Here is a 6,719-nt window from a genome sequence, read left to right on the forward strand (position 1 = left end):
TCTGGCAAGGAGAGGGCACTGGAACAAATGAAAATGCTACTTCTCATCTGGTTTACATTTCCAAGGTGCTTTAAATTTTGAAGGGGGAGAGGCAGGATGTAAGGCAAAGCTATCATGGGGTTTTCTTTGTTTCCTTTGCATTCTTCTAAGGCTGAGAGAGTGTGATTTATTTATTGCCAACCAGTATGTTTACATGGCCAAGCAGGGACATGAACCCTGGTCTCCAGGAGTCCTAGTCCAACACTCAAATCAGCTCAGAAATTAGTACATCAAGTAAAGAAATGAAACTAATGAGTTAATATAAACCTCAATGGAGGTCAATGCAGTTATAGGTAGACATATATTTAAAGGAGCCTTTCCTAATCTGGGTTCATCCAGATGTGCTGGACTAAAAAGTCCACCAACCCTGACCATTGGCCATATTGGTTGGGATTGATGGGTACTGCAGTCCAAAATATTAGATTGTGGGAAGCTGATTTTAAGTAACAAGGTGAAATAACCTTAAAAGGCATCAGATCCCCTCTGATCGTAGATGCTAAGAAGGGTTAGCTCTGGTTAGTACTTGGGTAGGAGACTGCCAATGAATACCAGGTCCTGTTGGCTCTGTTTGAGAGGGAGCAATTGGCAAAACTATCTATGAGGATTCCTTATCTACAAAAATCCTATAAAATCCATGGGGTCACCATAAGTTGACAGGCAACCTTGAAGGCACACATAGACTTACAAAATGTCAGTAAGGGGAAAAAATCTTATTAGTATTCAAAATCTTTTTTTAAAAGTGATACTGTGTTGTTATTCATAGAGAAAAATTCTGTTCCTAGTCAGATAGCTGCTGACAGCTACATATAAAGAATGGGTGTTCTGATATGCTAATTAGGAATCCAAAGTTGAAACCAGGCTGCCCCTTGTGTTTTAATTTTGACTATAAGAATCCAGGGTGTGTGACACATTGTCAGTCTGTAGTTAATTGCTCAGCGGTTTTGTTCTGGGATTGTATATTTTCCAGTCAAGCAAAAAAATGTGTTTTGCAAATGAGGGCAATAAGTGATGTTCTGTGTTCTGGTATTTATTTATTTTTAAGGCATACACGTTCATACATATCCCTAGATATAGATGCAAGTGACTAGAAATTAATTTTTGTTTCTAAAGAAGGTAATTTGTTTCATCATGTTGAATACTTGCCCTATACATAGGGAAGGACTGGTTGTAAGCCAAGGACATCAACCCAAGTACGCCACGAACCAAACTGCTTTCCATAAATTCTTTCACTCTTGGGTTTAAAAAGAAAAGGATTTAAATCAGCCATTTGAAAGAGCACATGGGGCATACCTGGAGGCAGACCCTGTTCTTGGCATTTTGCTGATGCACATATAATATTTGCCACATTTCTCTCCCTGCTCCCCTTCCCAGTGGTGGTATTTGTTCATTCTGGGAAAATCAGAGTCAGGAAGCATGAATGGTTCTCAATGGGAGGACATATGAGAAGCTATGCTGAATCAGACTATATGTTCATATAAACTACCAGTTGCACTTCATGCAGAGTCCATCATAGATGCTTCTGGAAAGTCAGCAAGCTAGGTGTGAAGGCAAAAGTCCTCTCCTGTTATTCCTCAACAATTGGTCTTCAAAGGCATACTGCCATAGAGCAGCTATGGCTAGTAGCTCCTAAGTATATTGTTGTTGAATGCCTCCAAGTAATTTTTAACTTGTGGTGACCCTAAGGCTTTCTTGGCAGGATTCTTCAGATTGCGTTTGCCATTGCCATCCTCTGAGGCTGAGAGAGTGCGACTTGCCAAAGGTCACCCAGTGTTTGTTTGGGGTTTTTTATGCTCAAGTAGGGAATCAAAACTTGATCTCCACAGTTGTAGTCCAACACTCAAACGACTACACCATGCTGGCTCTCACATGAGTATATACAAAAAGATCTTGTGACACCTTTGAGACTAACTGAAAGAGAGAAGTTGGTAGCATGACCTTTCATAGATGTGAGCCTACCTCCTCAGATAGCATGCATCTGAGGAAGTAGGTTCAAGTCTACAGTCCAAAATACACTACAGAAATGATCCAGTTTGTGACTGCTTTAACTGCCTTGGCTCAATGCTGGGGAATTGTGGGAACTGTAATTTTGTGAGACATTTAGCCTTCTCTGTCAGAGAGCTCTGCTGCCACAAATAAACTACAATCCCCAGGATTCCCTAGCATTGAGCCAGGGCATTTAAAACGGTCTCAAACTGGATTATTTTTGCAGTGTGTTTTGGATCTCTGGCTGCATCTACACTGCAGAAATAACCCAGTTTGACACCACATTAACTGTCATGGTTTAATGCTATGGAATTCAGGGAAATGTAGTTTGTTGTGGCACCAGAGCTCTCTGACAGGGAAGTCTAAACCAGGGGTAGGCAACCTTTTTGAGCTGGGGGCTGGGTTGCTGTCCCTCAGACAACTGGGGGGCCGAAGCCAAAAAATAAATAATTAAATAATTTTTTTAAAAAAAATTATATAAATAAACACAATTCAGTATGGGACAAATGTGGGACAAAATTTTCAAATGGAGGACACTTTTTTACAAAAAATGGAAGACACGCGAAAAAATTTGCTAATTTTTAAAAAAATGTTAATATAAATGTATGTTTCTGAGGCTTCTATAGACAATTGCCCCCCGCTTGCTCCCCCTTGCCTGCCTCTTGCCCCCCCCCTTGCCCACCACTTGCCTGCCTCCTCCTGATAGGCCAAAGGCCCCTTGCCCTTGTGCGAGAGGCCAAAGGCCCCGGCGGCAGGACTGGGCTGGGGCCGGTCCCAAGGCCTCGCCGGGCCGCATCCGGCCCACGGGCCGTAGGTTGCCTACCCCTGGTCTAAACGTTTCACAAAACTACAATTCCCAGAATTCCACTGCATTGAACCATGCATGTTTTGGACCTTCAAAAGCTTATGCTACAAACTTCTTTCTTTCATTTAGTCTCAAAGGTGCTACAAGATCCCTTTGCATACTGATTTTCTAGACTAACATGGCTATGTCTTTGAATTCTATCACCATGAGTACAGAAAGTATGCAAACATTTCAGTAAAAGTAAAACTATGAGTAAAAGCTTTTTAAAAAGGCAGTTAAACAATTTCTGAAGTTAAAAACATTTTAAAAATAATAAAAGACTACACACACCATAAAATAGAACAGCACACCATTAAAAGCACACCCCAGTTGATTTCTGAAAGCCTAGTGGCATAAGAGTATTTAAATCTGTTGGCAAAAGAGCCTGGGAAGGTAGTGGGACAGGGAGAAGGGCCTCTCCAGAAGATCTTAGAGCTCTAATGGGGTCAGAAATGGAAGCAGCATCCTTTAAATAGCCTAGACCCATGCCATATAGTACTTTATAGGCCATCACTAGCACTGAATTGTGCCCAGCAGCCAGTGGAGCTATTGCAACAAGAGAGCTATCTGCTTCCTACAGCCACTCCAGTTATCAACCTGACTGCAGCACTCTGAACCAGTTGAAATTTCTAAGTACTGTACTTTCAGTTATTTGTTTTTTCTTTTTCAAAATGGTGCACATTTTCTGATTAAACATATCTGGATTTAAAAAACAAACAGCACAGTTGGTTGGGAAGAAAGTGAATAAAGCAATTCCCAGACAAGCCAAATTTGGGTCCTTTGTGTTTTGTCCTAAGAGCCACAAGACAAATCTGTTACCTTATTACATTATTACCTCCCCAAGCTACTTCATAACGGAAGCCAGAGAGATTTATTAATTTTATGCATGAATTTATTGACAGCGCATTATGCAATTACAGCACTCTATTCCCTACTTCCCTGTGCAATGTAATCACTTACATGGTATTTATTGAGAAGACTCTCTAGTGGAGGAATTAACAGATAGGGGGAAAATACGTATTTATGCAACTGCTTTGTCTCTCACGAGGCATCTAACACCCATGACTTCTTTCTAATTGGTTTATAATGCCTTTTCACTGTTCCACAAATATTAAGGCATATGAGAAAGACAAAACAAACATCAGAATGGAGTCTGTGCAGCATTCCATGTTGAAAGGCTTTATCGGTAATGCAATCAGGGCCAGCCCTTTCCCCCTGATTCCATTCCACACAAAAGCTTTCAAAGGGATTTTTGTCTCCAGCACCATTTTTCCAAGCCCCAAGCAACACATGTGCCATAGTGCTGACTCTGATGGCTGTAGTGGTCATCTCTGTGTCTCCAGAAAGGGGAAGAATGTAATTCAGAAAAGAAACAGAGTAACACAGAAATAATAAGCCAGTCATGGCAATCTAGAAAATGTTGGAATTCATTATGGGATTTATGTCTTTGTAAGTGGACTTGTGTGTGCAGGAAATAGAAATGAATAGTTTTGTAATGTCTGTATTCACCCGGGGTGGCTGTGATGTTACTACATACAGAGGTCCATTACACAATGGCAGCCAATGGAGGGACTTATGTGCAACTGACACTGATGTGTAACAGGCACCAATGTGCATTGGGGATGCTCCTTGATGCATATCAGACCACTGGCTAGAAGTGCTGGAGCATAATAGAAGCTCCTCATGCACATCAAACTCTTGCCTGGATATGCATCTTTGCAATTCACTAACAGGGTTTTAATTGTGTTTCTGCAATGTAGCTATGGATTCATAAAGCTACAACATACACACTGTGCCTTGGTGTCAGTATGCATCTCAGCACCAGCTGCTGGGGATCAAAAGTGAGAAGGTGCAGTTTCATACATGTTGAGCTTGTGGGCTTCTCTTAAGAATCTGGTAGGCTACTGGAGAGGCAGACCCCTGGACCAGATGGGCCTTTGGTTTAGTCCAGAAGAGGCTATTCTAATGATATTATGTCTTTATGATAAAAGAAACCTGTCCAAATGCTCAGTAGTGGGAACAACAGACCAATGATGCAACTCAGTTCAGGTCATTGTCTTGATTTTTCTACTGTTACAAATTTGTGGAATGAGGAAGAAAGGTAAGATCACCTATGTTAGATATAAGAGAAACAAAAGTTGAGAGTCATTGAGTAAAAGACTTAAAACTAATGTGGAAGAGACACAGTGCTAAGGACAAACTAAAGCCTAATAGTTTGAATAATGCATAATCAATAATGTCATTAGGGCACCCCACTAGAAATATTGTTAATCTATTTTATCAGAGTTAAACATGGGCAACCTGCCCCATACATTTAACAGAAATAGCTGTTCCTTTAGCTGTTTTCAGCAGTCTAGATCACTTGTACATGTTACTTCATTTTCTTCCCCTTTTGAAGCCCCCCTCATCACCTAGCAGATTGTTTCCAATGCTGGGGTTTAATCTGAGTAAAGTCAGCATTGATTTTGCTTCTCTGTGTGACATGACTACATATGTAGTGTTGTCTTTCAACATTATCTTCAGCAGGAAATCCCAGTGGTAGACTACACTTTCTGTTCTTAATCATCCAGTGATGGTATCTCTGCAGGATTTACACTTTTGCAAGGCTTCTGGAAAAAGGACTTGTAAAAAACCCAGCAAATTGTATTGTTTGTGTTCTGTATTTTTCAGCAGTATTAACTTCTTTTGTTGTGCCATTGACAGATATGGGAGATTTCTTTCTGGCACCTCTCGTCTTGCGGTTCTGGCTCAAATGTCCTGAGAACCCATTCAATATCTGTTACCCTGATCATTATCTTAGGAAAAGTTAATATTCCAGTCAGTCCTGTACTTAGGTCAGTTTCCCCTGAGGATTCTCTCTAGTCATAGATATACTGATTCTGGCACCTACTGTGATTTCCCAAGTCCTCAGTTAGTATTGCAATTGACAGGGGATTTTTAATATTTTTTTTTTTTTTGCAGGGATGCTGTACAAGCTTGGATTTTAATTCAAATGCCAAAGGCCTCACTAGATACCTTCAATATATAATTTACCCTTTCTGGGACTCCAAAGGACTCCATTCTGGCCTGAGTTTTTATTTTAGCTCCAGAAGTTCATGCAACATCTCTTTTAACTGCTCTGAATTCCTCTTTCTCATTTCTGGTCAACAAGGAACCATATCAGAAGTTCTGTGATAATGAAGACAGAGCTTGAAAAAGTTGCTTTGCTTTGCTCATAGAATTCCCTGGTCAGCATATCTATAAGCCAATGATTCTGGGAGCTATAGTCTAAAACAGTAACATTTCTGCTGTTTAGATGAGGAATAATTGGAGTGGTTGTAAAGTATTATACCCAGCATGGCTACACAGATGCTGGTGAAATGTCAGGAAGAAACTCTACTAGAACATGGCCACATAGCCCGAAAACCCCACAAAAAACTATGAATGCCAGCCATGAAAGCCTTCGACTCCAGCATGGTATCTTTGGCTGCATCTACATTGCAGAATTAATATAATTTGACAACACTATGGAATTTTGGGGTCTGTAGTTTTGTGAGGCATTTAGCCATTCTGTCAGAGAGCTCTGGTGCCACAACAAACTAGTATGGAGCCATGGCAGTTACAATTATCATAGTATGGAGCCATGGCAGTTAAAATGGTGTCAAACTGTGTTCATTCTGCAGTGTGGCAACAGCCTTTACTGTATCTGACATATCTGGGGCTCTGGAGTATGATTTGCTAATGCCCTGAACTTCATAAATTTTGTTGATTTCAATTTTCTTTTGATCCTGAGTAGAATAAAATTCTGGGGAGAGCAAAATGTAAATTTCTCAATGGTGAAGATCTTAATTTATGACCTTTTTTCCCCTCAAGA

Source organism: Sceloporus undulatus, chromosome 5 (assembly GCF_019175285.1).
Source record: "Sceloporus undulatus isolate JIND9_A2432 ecotype Alabama chromosome 5, SceUnd_v1.1, whole genome shotgun sequence".
NCBI classification, from domain to species: Eukaryota; Metazoa; Chordata; class Lepidosauria; order Squamata; family Phrynosomatidae; genus Sceloporus; species Sceloporus undulatus.